The following is a 17,636-nucleotide window of genomic DNA, read 5'->3' as shown; positions in this document are numbered from 1 at the left end:
AAAAAAAAAAAAAAAAAAAAAAAAAAAAATAAGTGAAGACCCAGAAACTGATACAGATTAGACAGGACCTGATGTGGCAGGTAGGTTCTAAGATGCTTCCCCATGATCCACACCTCTAGATATGCAAAACTCTATTCTAATACCCTCACTGTGAGGTTAAGACATGCCATACCACATGTATAAACAAACGCAAAAGGGGCAAAGTGTATGGAACAATTGTAAGAGAGACTATATCAAACAGTGAAGGACAGTGATACCTGAGACATACAATACTGTGACATGAGCTCTACCGTTGTTTCAAGATACTGCTTTGGGAGATTTTCCAGGCTGTGGTGTGGCATGGACTTTGGAAGACACTGTGAGTTGAGAAGATGGAACTGAGAGTCGAGTACAGATTGGCTGGATTGCATCTAGCATTTCTTCATATCTGGTGGTAAGAATGGGAGACAGCATGGCTGCTATTGTCATCATTACTCACTGAAATACAGTTCACAGGAGTACAGGAGCAATGCAGAAACAAAGGCAGAGACACAAAGAAAAGTTACTTGAATGAAGATTTAATATTGCACAAAGACTGACGCCTTTACATGTTGTACAAAACCAAGGCTTAAAAAATAACCATTCGAGATAAAGTAAATGATGTGTCTGAGTCAAATGAACCAACCAAGTGGACACAAACCTACCTCTACTATACAATTTTCATGCATGTGGCTGATAAACTCACTATATTACAAAATAACGAAAGTAGAGCTTTCTATTTATAAGAGCAGAACACAATTATCAGAAAAATAAGGATTAAAATATTTTACCTCTATTTGTTTCCCTATAAAACCTTAAGTTTCCTTTAAATTTGGAAAATAATTTGTCACTTTCTTCACTATATAAATTCCACTGCCATTCTAGTTTGCATGGAGTATAGGGTTGCTATTTATATGTAGTGAAATTAATGTAAATTAAGTTGCTATTTATATGCAGTGAAATTAAGTTAAGTTAAATTGCCAGGCTGCAATATAATAGATGAGGGGTTGTTATTGTTGTTGTTATTTTAACCAAGATCTGTCACTGAAATTCTGTGTGTACAGTATTGAAGCCAAGAGACCCTGAAAGCCACCCTAACTGGAAAATCAAATGCCCATCTACTGATTTGGAGTACTTGTAAAACATCAGTGTTCATGCTCTCTTGGTTGCTCACATCTCATAAATCTTGGACAAATGTCCCCTATGTCCCCAGAATAATTATAGAGCACTATATTATTACCTTACTTGTACAGTAAACATATGTTATTGAGTTTCAGCAACTCATTCTGTGTGAATGCTTCACTCACAAGAGGATGTGTTGTCAACATAGTCATGTTGGCATTAAGGCACTCCTCACTGCAAGCTCTGAATAAATTCTGGTCTGTTTGTTGGATTCCTGTTAAATAATATCTGAAAATGGGGCTTTTTGAGACACGTGAGTCATAGGCATCTGTCTTTGAAAAAGTGGTTACTGATGCTAAAACTGGTGACTGAAAAATGCAGAACATGATGAAGAAGATGAAAGAGGATGAGTCTCTGGAACTTGGGGGGAATCTTCCTGAAGCAGGTGTACCTGTGTTCAAGTTGGTAAACTGATATGGAAAAATGCTTTGCATGCCCTTCATCTCCTGAGCTGAAGGTATTCTGTTTGTGCTTTGAAATTCTTTTAATATCACATTTAATACTTTTTTCAAAATATTTGTCTTTGAAATAATTTTAAATACACAGAAATATGCACAGAAAACTTTATATATCCTTGAATTACATGCAACGATGAGCCCTAAAAAATAGCTGGCACAAAACTATTTATTGAATTACAGGCTTTTTCCGTATTTTACTGGGTTTTTAAGTAATGTCATTTTTTCTGCCCAGGATACCACATTGCATTTACTGTCAAGTGTATTATTTATTGTTGCAAAATAAATTCTCACATACTAAGTGGCTTTTACTCACAGTTTCTCTGTGTCATGAATCCAGATGCAGATGATGGCCAAGGACAAGGTCTCAAGTGAAGAAGGTTCAGCTGGGGAAGGATCCCCTTCCAAGTTCATGTGATTGTTGTGAGGAGTGAAGGCCCTGTGCTCGTTGAGAGGTCTCAAGTGAAGGTTCAGCTGGGGAAGGATCCCCTTCCAAGTTCATGTGATTGTTGTGAGGAGTGAAGGCCCTGTGCTCGTTGAGATGACTTCACGGGTGAACTATTCCAAACCTGAAAATAATTAATAACAATCTATCAAACTCTTCATAAAAACGTAAACAACAGTACAAGTGGAGAAGAGATCACTTCCTGATGGATACTGTTAGTTAGTTTATACTGATATTACAATGAAAGCAAGACATTTCAAGGAAGAAAAATTAAGACCAATATGTTTTATAAATAAAGGACAAAGGTCTTCAATAAAATGCTAGCAATACAAATCAGCAAATGGAAAAAGAATTACACACCATCACCAAGGGTATTTGTCTCAGGAATGCAAATTTGGTTCAACTTACAAAATAACTAGTATCATGCCCTATAAGAATAAAATAAAAAACAAAAGCCATATGATCATCTCAAAAGATGCAGGAAAGGCACCTGACAAATCCAAAATCCATTTTTGATAACAATATACAACAAATTAAGCCTATAAGGAAAGTTTCTTTATCTTAAAGGGCATCCATGAAAAACTCAGTATCATCATAATTTAATTTAAAGGCTCAATAATAGTATAAACATGGACATGCAGATCAAAGAAATATAGAACTGAACGTCCAAAAATTAATCTTTACCTTTATAGTCAAATGATTTTATAAGGTTGCCAAGCCAATTCAATATGGAAAAATACATTTGTAACAAATGCTGCTAAGACAATCGAATATCCACAAGCAAGTTGAACTTCTCACTCATACCATATACATAATTGGCTCAAAATAATCATATATCCAAATGTAAGATCTAAATGGACCAAACCCATAGTAGATAATATAGAAATACGTAATTTGGGTCTTAGGTTCAACAATAACTCCTATAATTTCTAAGATATGATACTTAAAGTCCAACAAAAATAAATAAACATGAATATATTTAACTTTATAAGAATTAAAATCTTCTGGGATTCAAAGTATATCATTAAAAGTAAAAAGATAATGCAAAGAATAGAAGAAAATCTTCACAATCACATAGAAGAAAAGGATCTATTATCCACAACATATAAAATATTTTACAACTCAAAATAAAAAGGCAAGTATCACAATCAAATTGGTAAACTATCTGAATACACATGTATCCAGAGATACTATATTCGTGTCTAGTAAGCACATGATATGAGGCCTAAGTCTTTTGTCATTAGGAAAATGCAACTCTAAGCAACCATGAGATACACTTCACAAATCTAAAGGGTATATTGCAAAAAAAGTAAATTTAAAAAGGCAAAATACTTTGTGAGATTTTGGTTATGTGACACTCTGGAATGTGAAAAAGCATAGAGATAATAAAATGGTATTTACTAGGAGCTTGGAAGAGAGGCAGGTCAAACTGCTGAGGTACAGCAGATTCGCTCTGGGCAGTGAAATTATACAGTAACAATAAATACATTATTGTATTTTACAAATCCTAAATACCTTTATAATACAAAAAGTGAACTTACAATATACAAATTAAAAACCTTATACAGTAGGTAGCAGATAGCACGGGGCTATACACATAAAAGAATTAAATCACACATCAGTGAAATAACCTCACTGAATGGAGGGGGGAAAAGCAGCTGACCCAAGTAATGTAGCAAATCAGTGGATATTCTGAGTCTAAAGGGTAAAGATTTATCCGTAAAATCTTCAGTTGGTAAAGTTCTTTCTTATGGCCATGTACATTTCTAATTCTGAATACGCTTATACAAGTCCTTTGATTACGTGATTAAATAACAGAACCATCTTTATCACTGTTAGTGTGGTAGGCTACACACAAGTAAGCGGGAATAGGGGCGCCGATTCATGTGGTACTGGATTAGATCATGGGGTGCTGGAGCGTTATCAGGAAGGAATTCATGTTTAACTTAAAGATACAGATACATGATAAGACATTTGTGTGTGTGTGTGTGTGTGTGTGTGTGTGTGAATCAGTATACATAGATGTATTTGCTCTGTCAGCACACAAGATCACGAATCAACAGATGCCCCAGGAGCAATGAATGTGCCAAGGGCCCGATCTCCATTTCTAATTCAGTTTTCCAATAAAAATAACCAGGGCTCTGTGAAAAACAATGGTTAATACCAGGCTTGTGAGGAAATCCACACAATTAGCATAAGCACCTAGTAGTGCCAGAAAAAATAAAATGCCAAACAGCGCAAACAACTAACCAACCACATAACAGCAGCAAAGCTTAATTATGGTGGTGTTTCAAAATGACAAATGATCCAACTGAAAGAACTTCCAATAGTCAACACTGCGACAATTTAAACAAATAAATGAAGTAGTAGAAGTAAGGAGTAAAATAAATATCAATGTTTGCATACTGATACAAAAATGATTGCATAAATATAACGATTATTGGAGAAGAATAGACACGTCCAGGATGAATGTTCCAGATAACTTTTGGTAGACCTCTGCTCATAAAGTAAAGCATTTTTTTTTGTTTTGTTTTTTGTTTTTCAAGACGGCAGATTGGAGGCTTTGTTAGTGTGCCTCATCTGCTTAGAAAGAGCAAAATATTGTCTAGAGATTCACACTGTGAATTTGTATCCAACAAACACAGGAACTCAACAGAAAAAGTGAAAGAACCTCTGGATACTTTGAAAGGAGCAGCAGGCAGCAACTTGCACCATGTGTCAGATGGGCAACTGAGCCCTGAGAGTGCAAAAGGGGGAGACTCTCTCCGTGATATATTCCCACTGGGGAACCAGGCAATCCAGGTCACAGGGAAGCGCCTGAACCCTGCCCAGTGATGGAGGTGGGGAGCATGAAAGTAAGAGTGGCACCTGGATGTGCTGCGTGTGCACTCCCAGACCCCAGCAGCAACAGAAGGAAGATATTCTTGACCCTAATTCACAGAATATCTTGAAGAAATCAGCGAAGTAACCCAGGCAGTAGGCATGCACTGGAAGAAGCCCCCAACTGAGGGAGAAGCTGACCAACTAAGATTTGTATTTGATCTAATATTGAGCAGAGGATGAACCCCTGAAGGCCCGAACCAAGAGGCATGAAGGAAGCATTCTTGTGCCAGGGTCATGGGACCTGGGTACCGCTATTTCACATGTCAAATCAAGAGGTGTGGCCTCAGAGCTACTGTTCCAGTTTCAGTCTCCAGTGGGAAGTCTTGTGGCCTGGGGCAGGTTTGTGTTCTGAGCCTAGACTGCCTGGGGCTTAGCTGGCTATTGTGGGTTTTTGCCAGCAGAAGTCTGCATGTGTAAGACCTTCTGTGTCAAGGTCATGGGAATTGACCTGCCACTTTCTATCCCTCTCTCCATGTACAGACTCTCATGGAGCAGAGGGTGTTCTCCTCCCTGGAACATTATCCCAGTGGTCAGTGAACTGTCCACCGACCACCATTGCAGCTTCTGCTTACACCCACACTTGGAGAGGCAGAGTATGGACCTTCCCGACCCAGCCCACACCTGGCTTTGCCCCTCTACCTGTCCTAGTAGCAGAACTGGAACAGGGACTTTTTAGAGTTCCACGTCACTTCCCACCAGCTGAATACTTCCCCTGGGTAACAAAGGCTAAGCATAAATCCCACCACCATGACTGCAGCTGGCTCTCTCCTGCAAGTGCCACCTTCCAGCCCAAGGTCAACCAACACAGTCCGTTATAACATCTGTTGGCACACTAACATGGTACTGGAATAAATGTAGACATATAGACCAGAGGAACAGAATGGAGACCCCAGAAATGAAGGCAAATACTTACGATTAACTGATTTTCAACAAAGCAGACAAATACATACACTGAGGAATGAACATCCCATTCAATAAAAGGTGCTAGGAAAATAAGATAGCCACATGCAGAAGAATGAAATTGGATCCTTATCTGTCACCACATATAAAAATTAACTCAAAATGGATTAAAGACTTAAATGTGAGACATGAAACCATCAAGATTCTAGAAGAAAAACTAGGAAAAAATCTTCTGGACATTGGCCTAGGCAAAGAATATTTGACTAAGACCCCGAAAGCAACTATAACATAAACAAATAAATGAGACTTAGCTAAACTGAAAAGCACAGCAAAAGAAATAATCGACAGAGTAAAGAAACAACCTACAGAATGGGAGAAAATATTTGGAAACTGTCCATCCAACAAACGACTAACCCAGAATCTACAAGAAACACAAACAAATCAGCAAGAAAAAAATAAACAATCCCATTAAAAAGTGGGGGGATGACATGAACAGGCAAAAGATATACAAGTGGCCAGCAAACATATGAAAAAAAAATGCTCAACATCACTAATCATTAGGGAATGCAAATTAAAACCATAATGCGATACCAACCTTAGCCTAGTCAGAAGGACCGTTATGAAAAAGTCAATAAATGATTGATATTGGTGTGGATGAGGTGAAAGGGAATGCTTATACACCCTTGGCGGGAATGTAAATTCGTAGGACCTGTATGGTAAACAGCATGGAGGTTTCTCAATGAGCTTTTAAAAGCAGAGCTACCATTCAATCTAGCAATCCCACCACTGGGTACAGGCCCAAATGAAAAGAAGTCATTCTATCAGGCGCCACCTCCAGTCTTCCTGGACCCAGCAATTCAGGGGTTTCAGGTTTGGGACAAGTGCAGGGTTCTCCATAAAGGCAGCCTTGGTGGTGGACCCGAACCCTTGCAGCCCCACACGGAGGGAGTGGAGGGGCACGTTCTGCAGCCTGCTGCACAGGATAAAAGGTAAATTCCACCTGGTGAGTGGAAGGTGCATGTGGCAGCTCTGCTGGGGCTGCGGGAGTACAGGAGAGAGTAGCTGGCTGCCCGGTGCACAAATGTCTGTGGAGCACATGCTCAGAAGGCCGGGGCAGAGAGGCAAAGGTGCTGGTCGCAGAAACTTTGGTTCAGGAGCTCAACACACCCGCCAGGGATGTGGCCCATCACCTGACCTTTGGAAGCACTTTGTGCTCCTCACTCAGCTTCCTGTTACAAATTGTGGCAACGTATTTCAGAGGACTTGGGCGAAATTCACCCTCTTGGCAACATCAGGTCCGTTCTTGGTGGTGTTCTGCCGGGGAGGGGAGGAAGTCCCCAAGGATGGTATGAAGGAGGGGTGCCCGACCTTGGGCTTGGCAGATGGGTGAGCTCCACTTCCCGGCGCCAAAGCCCTTATTGCATCTGCTGCAGACTCCGTCAGACTGGGCACGGTGATCCAAGAGTTCACCCACGTGAGAAATTCTTTCGGTGTTGCTGCCCAGTGGAAGACCACAGCCTGCCTTCTTCCTGGGCCTGAGTGAAGTGGCATGGCCACTGCCAGGGCGGGGGTCCAGGGAAGCCTGTTTCTGGTGTCACTGTGCTCTGCGCCAAGTAAGGAGAAATGTTTTTAAGGAGTTGACAACTCCCGAGAAAGCATTTCAGTGGTTACTGGAGGACCTGCACTCTGGAAATGCAGAGAACCCAGGACTGTTGCCAGGATTAACTGGGTGACTAACGAGAGAGGGCAGACAGAGCCTGGCTCATTTTGGTACTCTGCATGGGTTAGTTGCCACCATCAGCTGTGATGGGCACATGTGGTGACTGCTTCAGGAGATGGCAGTGGTCCTGAGGAGTCTGGAGACTGGGAGGTCCCAGATCAAGGCACCAGCAGGTTTGGCGTCTAGTGACAGCCCACTTCCTCGCTCATGGTCAGCGGGTTTCTCTTGTGCTGGCATCCCACTCACTCCTAGGCTAGGTTCCTTCTGCAATCAATCGTTAGCTGCCAACCCCTAAAGGCCAGACAATACATTTGCAAATTACAACCTGGCACATCCAGGGTAGCAGGAGGAGAAAGAGCAACTTTTTGTCTTGGCAGCCAAGCTTCACTGTTGGGTGGCACCAATGTGCATTTCAGGTTTTTATGGTTCCTTGTCTGAGGTTATTGTAGCTGACTCCCAGGGTATCCTAATCTAAGAAGCAGTGAGTGAGCAGGGAGTTAGAAGCAATGAGTGAGTATGAACTTTGCTAACTGGAAGGACTGGCTGTCCCCTCCCCTTACCTCCCAGTCTCTCTCCCTTGGACTGCCGCGTACAAGATAGCCCCACCTAAAATAACTGAAGGCACTTCAGTTCTGTGTTGCTTTTCCCTGCAAAACATGGGTAAGATCTTAAAAAGATCCTGGAAGTGTGTCTTTGTGGCATGGATCAAGGTACATATCCTTCCTTGAGGTGTGTTAGTTTCATTCTTCAGTACTCGGAGTTGTCTCCATAGTGCCAGGGAGGGAGGAGGTGCCAACCCCCTGTGCTCAGCCAGGATTGCCCTGTCCTGGCCACACCTTCTCACGCTTCCACAGACCTAAGAGGGACTAAGAGCTGGGATCAAAATGTTCCTGTCACAGACGCCCTGCTTCCTCAAAGAAGGAGATCCAGAGGAAAAAAGAAAAGGTGTTGAGAGCTTTTTTTTTTTTTCCCCAGGCCACATCCTTTGGGGGTTGGGGTGGGGCAAAATAAATGTATGTTCAAGAAGATAGTCTATGCTGAAAATGACATATAGTGTAACCACCCAATGGGTTCACCTTGCCTGCTGCCTAGAAAGAGATGATGTATCAAGACAGGAGAATTGCAATAGAGAAAGGGTAATTCACGGAGAGCCAGCTGTGCAGGAGACTGGAGGAGTTTTATTATTACTCAAATCAGTCTCCCAGGACATTCAGGGATCAGTGTTTTAAGGATAATGTGGTGGGTGGGGGAAGGTCAGTGAGTTGGGAGCTCTGACTGGTCAGATCAGAGATGGAATCACAGGGAGTCCAAGCCATCCTCTTATGCTGAGTCAGTTCCTGGGTGGGGGCCACAAGATCAGATCAGGCAGTTTATCCACCAGGGTGGTGCCAGCTGATCCATCAAGGGCAGGGTCTGCAAAATATCTCAAGCACTGATCCTTGGAGCAGTTTAGGGACCGTCAGAATCTTGTAGCCTCCAGCTGCTGACTCCTAAACCATAATTTCTAATAATGTGGCTAATTTGTTAGTCCTACAAAGGCAGTCTACAAAGAAAGAGCTTTGAGAAAGGGCTGTTATTGTCTTTAACTATGCAGTCAGTTTCTCCCAAAGTGAGTTGAGCTTATGCCCAGGAAGGAGCAAGGGCTGTTTAAAGGTTAGAAGCAAGACAGAGTCGGTGAGGTTAGATTCTCTTTCACTGTCTCAGCCAAAATTTTGCAAAGGCAGTTTCAGCCAGGTGCAGAGGCTCACATCTGTAATTCCAGTACTTTGGGAGGCAGAGGCAGGTGGCTCACTTGAGGCCAGGAGTTCCAGACCAGCCTGGCCAACAAGGCAAAACCCCATCTCTACTAAAAATACAAAAATTAGCCAGGTGTGTCACACCTGCAGTCCCAGCTCCTCCAGCAGCTGAGGCACTAGGATTCCTTGAAACCAGGAGGCAGAGGTTGCAGTGAGATGAGATTGGGCCACTGCACTCCAGCCTGTAGGACAAAGCGAGACTCTCTCTCTCTCTCTCTCACACACACACACACAAACACACACACACACAGTCATTCTATCAAAAAGACACTTGCACTTATAGGTTTATCACAGCACAATTCACAATTGCAAAAATATGAAATCAATCTAAGTGCCCATCAACCAATTAGTGGATAAAGAAAATGTGGTGTGTGTGTGTGTATGTATGTATGTATGTATATTACAGAATACTACTCTACCATAGAAAAGAACAATATAATACCTTTCAAAGCAATTTGGCCATTATCATAAGTGAAGTAACTCAGGAACAGAAAACCAAATACTGCATGTTCTCATTTATAAGTCTGGGGTAAGCAATGGATTTGCAGGAGAATGCAGAGGGGGATCATGGACATTAAAGATTCAGAAAGGAGGAGGGTTGGAGGCAAGTGAGGGATAAAAAATTACCTATGAGGTAAAATGTACACTATTCGGGTGATATGTACACTAAAAGCCCCAGACTTCACCACCATACAATTCATGCATGTAACCAAAAACTACATGTAATCCCAAAGCTATTGAAATTAAAAAAAAAATATTTCAAAGAAAAAGCAGTGGTGTATCATTCTCCCAGTATTGAGTGTGTGTTGTATATAGTTACTTTATTTATATACACAACATGAAAAGGGAGAAAAAGAATAATTTTACAGAAGAGATTTTTAGAACTAAAAGACTTTTATCCGGGTGATCAAATTAACATCAACAGTGATAAAGCCTGTTGACAGCTTGTGCCCTGGATATTATGTGACAGGAATGGTACTTTTTGTCTGTATTCTTCCTGCCTTAAACCCAGAAGTTCAGTCTCATCATGAGAGAAACATCAGAGAAATCCCAAATTAGAAACGTCAATGGCATCAAAAACAAGGAAACTCTGAGAACCTATCACATTCAGTGGAGCCAATAAAGCCGTAATATCTAAATGTGATGACATATCCTGGAAGAGATCCTAAAACATAAACTTAACATTGAGCAAAAACTAAAAAATCAGAATAAAGTTTGTAGAGTACTCAATGATAATACATGATACTGGTTGGTTAATTTTGACAAATGTTCCACACTATGAGATTAATAATAAAGGACACCGTGTATGGAGTATATGGAAACTCTCTACTAGATTTGCAACTGTTCTGTAAATCTAAAACCATAAAACCCTTTTTTTGTGTGTGTGTGTGACAAAGAGTCTCCCTCTGTTGCCCAGGCTGGAGTGTAGTGGCGTGATCTCGGCTTACTGCAACCTTCGCGTCCTGGGGTCAAGCGATTCTCCTGTCTCAGCCTCCCTAGTAGCTGGTATTACAATCATCCAGCACCATGCCAGGCTAATTTTTTGTACTTTTACTAGAGACAGGGTTTTGCCATGTTTGCCGGGTTGCTCTTGAACTCCTGACCTCAGGTGATCTGCCCGCCTCAGTCTCCTAAAGTGCTGGGATTACAGGCATCAGCTACCGTCCCCGGCCTTGTAAAACCATCCTTTAAAACTTTTTTTTTTTTTTTGTAATGTCACTCCTAAGCTTAAAAAAACAAACATTAGCAATATTGTTGATACCTTCTTTGTGCATCTCCTTAATATCTCAGTTTTCCTTAAGTACTGAACTGAACTATATTGTGAATTGTCATTCCATACTTTAAAAATAGTTTTTCCTCTTTGAGTATTTCTGAATACTATATTCTTTAGGTCTTTTTTATCTTCAGATTTAAGTGAAGGTGTTTAATTCATTGATACTCCTAGTTTAATAATGAGAAAACATCCACTAAAACCATATTGCGGGTACTTTTCAAAAGGGTCAAGGTCATGAAAAAGAAGTGAAGGCCAGGAAACTGTTTCATATAGGAGAATACCTGAAGTGTCAAGTAGACTCTAAGTTGGTGCCCACTTATCCCCACCTTTTCATATACACATCCTTCTACTGTAATTCCATCCAAGTGAGTCTAAGCAGGAATTGTGACTTGCTTTGAAACAGAATAGTGCAAAGGTATAAAAGTGTCACTTGGATTCTCATATATGATTATGATTTTGGTCTTGCTAGAAATGTCTCTCACGATGGATTTTATGAAGCCATGTGAGAGAACCCCCCTTGGAAAGGCACTTTATTTAGCCAATGGCCAACAGCCAGGAAGGTAAGAGGCTTTTTGTACAATAGACTGTTTTACAGTTGGAAATATTATATTTAAAGTAACCATATTGAACAAAGAAGTTTACAGATTAAATGCCATTCCTACCAAACTACTAATGACATTCTTCACAGAACTAGAAAAAAACTGTGTTAAAATTCATATGGAAACAAAAAAGAGCCCCAATAACCAAGGCAATCCTAAACAAAAAGAACAAAGCTGGAGGCATCATGTTACCTGACTTCAAACTATACCACAGGTGTAAAGTACCCAAACAGCATGGTAGTGGTACAACAGCAGGCACACAGACCACTTAAACAGAATAGAGAGCCTAGAAATAAGACCACACACCTATGACCATCTGATCTTTGACAAAGCTGAAAAAAACAAGTAATGGGGAAAAGACTCTCTATTCAATAAATAGTGCTGGGAGAACTGACTAGCCATATGCAGAAGATTGAAACTGGACCCCTTCCTTACACCATATACAAAAATTAACTCAAGATGGATTAAAGACAAATGTAAAACCCTAAATTATAAAAACCCTGGAAGACAACCTAGGCAATACCATCCTGGATATAGGAATGGGCAGAGATTTCATAACAAAAACTCTGAAAGCAATCACAACAAAAGCAAAAATTGGCAAATGGGATGATTAAACTTAAGAGCGCTGCACAGCAAAAGAAACTATTATTAGAGTGAACAAACTACAGAATGGGAGAAAATATTTGCAAACTATGCATCTGATAAAAGTATAATATCCAGCATCTATAAAAAACTTAAACAAATTTTATAAGAGAAAAACAAACAACCCCATTAAAAAGTAGGCAAAGGATAAGAAGAGATAATTTCCAAAACAGGACATACATGCGGCCAACAAGCATATGAATAAAAGCTCAGTATCACTAAGAAATGCAAATCAAAAACACAATGAGATACCATCGCACACCAGTCAGAATGGCTATTATTAAAAAGTCAAAATAACAGATGCTGGAGAAGTTGCAGATAAAAAGGATCACTTACACACCACTGGTAGGAGTGTAAGTTCATTCAACCATTGTGGAAAGCAATATGTCAATTCCTCAAAGAGCTAAAATCAGAACTACCATTCAACTCAGCAATCCCACTACAGGGTATACACCCAGAGGAATATAAACCATTCTTCCAAAAAGACACATCCACATGAATGTTCACTGGAGCACTACTTACAAGAAAAAAGACATGGAATCAACTTTAATGCCCATCAATGACAGGTTGGATAAAGAAAATGTGGTACATATATATCATGGAATACTATGTAACCGAAAAAAAAGAATGAGATCATGTCTTTTACAGGAACATGAATGGAGCTAAAAGCTATTACCCTTAGCAAACTAACACAGGAGGAGAATACCAAATGATCACATATTCTCACTTTTGTTTGGGAGCTAAATGATGAGAACTCATGAACACAAAGAAAGGAACAAATGACACTGGGGCCTACTTGTAGGTGAAGGGTAGGAGGAGGGAGAGGAGTAGAAAAAGTAAATGTTGGGTAGTAGGCTTAGTACCTGGGTGATAAAATGATCTATACAATAAACCTCCGTTACACAAGTTTACCTAAATAACAAAACTATACACGTATCCACAAACCTAAATTTAAATATATAAAGTTAAAAAAATCAAAATTATATAAAAACTATGAAAAAATAAAATAATACTAAAAAATAAAAAACAAAAATATAAAACAATATGAAACTAAGCTACTTTTCTAATAAAGTTATATTGCTTCACAGTTACTGTATCCTGTAATAACAAATAATCTTAATTCCTTTCTCCTGTCCTTTGCATTATTGCTGATACCCACTTCATACATATATGTGTATATATATACACACACACACATACAGACATGCACATCTGCATATATCTGTACACATATATACTTCTATATGAGATATATACATAAGCATATATTATTTAATAATTTTTTCTATTATTTTCAAGAAATTGTTCTTTTATAATAAACTAAGAATATAAAATGTTAAACCAATAAAATAAAATTATATATAACTGATATTTTAGAAATGCAAGAGACAGAAAAATATGAAATGCTCAATGAGAACCACAAAAGGCAGCAAATGAATGGGAGATAAAAATAGGAAGAAGGAACAAGGGCAACAAATAGAAAACATTCACAAATATGATAAATATTAATCCGACTGTGTCACTTACCACTTCGAATGTCAATGGTCTAACTGCACCAAGTAAAAACACAGATTGACAAAGTGAATCAAAAAACAAGACACAACTGTGTTATTTACAAGCCCAACCTAAATACAAAGACAAATAAAAGTCAATGAATGGAACAAAATGTACGATGCTAACTCTAATCAAGTTAAACAAGAGGAGCTATATTAATTACAGGTGGAGCAGACTTCAAAGCAAGAAAAGTTATCAGGACTAAAGAAGGGCATTACACAGAGAGGAAGAGCCACTCTTCCAATAAGATGTCATAATTCTTAAAACCTATGAGCCTGACAACAGAGTGTAAACTATGAGGCAGAAATCAACAGAACCACAAGGAAAAAGATGAATTCAGTATTAGAATTGGAAGCATTAACACCCTATATCAGATACAGACAAATCTAGCAGGCAGTAATTTAGGGGGGAAAAGCTGAACTCAACAGCACCAACAAGCAACTGGGCATAACTGACACCTACAGTCTCCTTCCCTCAACTACTGCAGATGACACATTCTTCTTAAGCTCACAAGGAATATTCAGCAAAATGTGCCACATTCTGGGACACAAAATACCCTAACAATTTTTAAAAAGTAAATCATATAATGTCAGCTCTAAGACCACAGTGGAATTAAAATAGAAATCAAAAGATAACTGGAATGGTAACTGGAATATCCCAAAATGCACTGAGATTAAACGACACACTTCCATATAATACATGGAGCAAAGAAGATATCTCCAGAGAAATCTTTTTTTTAAATTAGCTAAATGAAAAATAAAAACACAATTTATCAAAATTTGTAGGATGAAAGGAAACCAGAACGTATAGGCAAATAAATACCATTGAACACATAGATAGGAAACGATGAAAAGACCAAAAATCTGTCATGTGTTTCCACCTTTGGAACCTAGAAAAAGAAGAATATATTAAATGTAAAGTCAGTAAAAGTTATAAAGTTGTTTACAGAGTAAAACAAAGGAAAAGTTAAAGCAACTGAATTTTTCAAATACATATTCAAACACATAGTTCTCAGAACACAGAAGCACCCAAAATTAACAGGGCACACAAAGCACCCCAAACACCCTTCCTTGCTTACCTGCATGCAGCCACGACCCCCTAAGAAATGGGGACCCTGCGCTTCAGAAATGCGCAGTCTCGGGCTACTGAGGCCGGGCAGTATCATTTGCTCCAAAGTCCTGCCGTACATTTTAGAATAGCGAAGTAACAGGTTTTTAGTGGTCTCACCATCAAGAATTAGTTAGCTGGTGATTTGACGCATCTGTGAATTAGCTTGACTGAATCTTCCCCAATGAATACAAGAATCAAAATATCACACTGTTATCCACAAATATACGCAATATGTCAACTAAAAATAACTGCTTCCGTAAATTATGAATAATTCACAAATTGGAAACGTAAGTAATAAGTGTTATGTCCATAATATAAAGGTATATGTGACAAAACGAAAGCAGTTTAAATGTACCTTACGGTCTGGGAAACACGGAGAAATCCTGAGGTTTGAAGAAGGGACGACGACACAGGCAGGCACCGCCGCAGGAACAAGCGCGCCTTCGCGGAGAAGCGATCCTGACAGCTCAACGCGGACCCCGCAGACAGCCCCTTAGTTGCCCTGTCGATCTCACCGCGCTCTCTCCCGCTGTCAGCCTCGCCCTCCCATCGCCGCCCTCCACCCTCCCCCCTCACGCCCTGACAGCCTCGCCCTGCACCCGCGGCCCTCACGCCCCCTGTGGGCCTGGCTCCCGCCCCCAAGCCCTGCCTGCGCGGCAGCCTCGGGCGCCCTCACTGCGCAGCTGCGACCCCCGCGCCCGCACGTCCCTTCAGGCGGCTCCCAGCCTCACCTGCGTGGGCGCCAGGTGGCGAGGAACCGGCGCGTCTGAGTGTTCTGGTCCATGGATCCTACCTACACCTGCAAAAGGACTGAGGAGACAGAAACCTGCACTGGCGGGGCAGTGAGGGTCTGAACGACGGAGAAAAGGCGGCGAACAAGGACAGCTCCATAAGCCCTGCAGTCAGGCCTCCGGGTTCCTCTTTGCCCTTCACCATCGTTCTCCCAAACCCACGCCCCCTGGCCGAGCCCAGGAGCCTCCCAGGGCGACGGGACCCACTCACTCCTCAGCGTCCCCCCCAACAGGCTGAGCTCATGGGCTGGGGTAACATCTCAGGGAACCAAACCCAGACATTCGAATCCCTCCCCGCAGAGTGCAGTCCTCAGGGAGCGGCCCTCCCTGCCTCCCCTGCCCAGTCCCTCCGTGGTCTGCCCTTCCTGTTCCTGCGTCCTCACCAGTTACTCATCCCAGCGGTCCTTCTAATCCACCGCCCTCTTCTCATGGCCTCCTCCCTTTCCCTCCCGTCTCCTGGACGCACTGCCCCTCACTCTCCAGCATCTCCTCCAATGTGCTTCTCCTGGAGGCTTCCCTTGTCCATCCCATCCCAGGCCTGAAACCTATCCTCTCAGTAGGTTTCTTCCCAAGGGCAGCTCTTCCACCTTAAAGTTGAATTTTTGTCAAGTTTTCTGAAACCCTATTGGACAGAAGCATCACAGAACATGGCAACTTTATCTGTGGTGTCTCTGAGCCCCACACATGTACTGGACAAAAAGCAACTCTGAAAATTCTCTGGTAATCTATAAAAGTATAAATCATTTTAAAAATATTATTATCTGATAAAAGAAAATAAATTTAAGTTCCCGCTTCTTTTCTACAGACCATGATCGGAAAACATTTGCTGTGTGGAGTAGTATGCACACATTTTCGGAGTGGCTTTTTTCTTTTTTTAAACTGAAGAAGCAATTTTGGTATTTACTCATCAAAGAGTAAGAGAAGAATACACACCTATATTATGAGCCATCAGTATAAGGAAATGTCTTGCAGACGTTTACAAATACTATGTAGAAGGAATCAGAGATTCAAACCAGTATCTATAAATTTCAGGTAAAAGAAAAACAATATGCTGAAGTTTATCCGTGCATATTAACAAAATAACTGCTCTTTGTGTGCTGGGAGTCTTGGTGTTCCGTCTATTCAAATTAATGCTTTTGAACCTTGCAAATTACAACAAACTAAGCCAGATACAAAACCCTTTTTAAGTAGGAGTCTCTAGCAAATTTTGTCTTGTGGTTCCTAGCACACTTTCTGTACCTCTTCATCTAGAAGTATTTCAGAGGAAATTTCTGGAAAACAATTATAGAGAATGGGTGATATTTCCATTAATTTAATAGTGATAAAATATAAAATAATTGAAAGATTTTGAAAATGATTATGAGTAATTAAAAGGCATTAATACACAATACAAAAATTTAAATTTGGTCATACATGATGTTTATGTGATGATAAAAAAGTGCGTTTACACAGAAAATGTCAAAGACCTTCACATACCGAAACAAACACTGTTTCATTTGGTCAAAACACTGTGTCGTTTGTTTTCAGGCAGTAAACAGAATGATTCTTTGACACACTCAGTCTTTCCAAGAAATAAACGAATTCCCCAACCAACACCAGAAGTAAAGCAAGAGTTGGTGTCTCCCACGAAGACACCACAGAGGCAGGCTCAACTCCTGCCTCTACTTAGGCACTGTCTTGGATAGGCGTGGTCTGGAGGAGATAAACCTTGCCTAGGGAGTTGTATGCAGGAAGCACCCAGGGATGTTTGTTTTGTAAAAATAGAGA

General features: G+C 40.5%; 1 long non-coding RNA gene across 1 annotated transcript; it reads right to left on the bottom strand.

The window, feature by feature from the left end:
- Positions 1-49: 49 nt before the first annotated feature.
- Positions 50-15,574, bottom strand: LOC108514118 (uncharacterized). Its single transcript, XR_001881107.1, has 3 exons — positions 15,434-15,574; positions 1,972-2,224; positions 50-427 (listed from the first exon to the last, which is right to left on the bottom strand). It is a non-coding gene; the product is annotated as an uncharacterized LOC108514118 (long non-coding RNA).
- Between the last annotated feature and the right edge of the window lie 2,062 nt (positions 15,575-17,636).

The sequence above is a fragment of the Rhinopithecus bieti genome, unplaced genomic scaffold (assembly GCF_001698545.2).
Source record: "Rhinopithecus bieti isolate Rb0 unplaced genomic scaffold, ASM169854v2 scaffold_32955, whole genome shotgun sequence".
Classification (NCBI taxonomy): Eukaryota; Metazoa; Chordata; class Mammalia; order Primates; family Cercopithecidae; genus Rhinopithecus; species Rhinopithecus bieti.
Note: the sequence above shows the minus strand (reverse complement) of the source record. Positions and strands in the feature narration are given on the sequence as shown.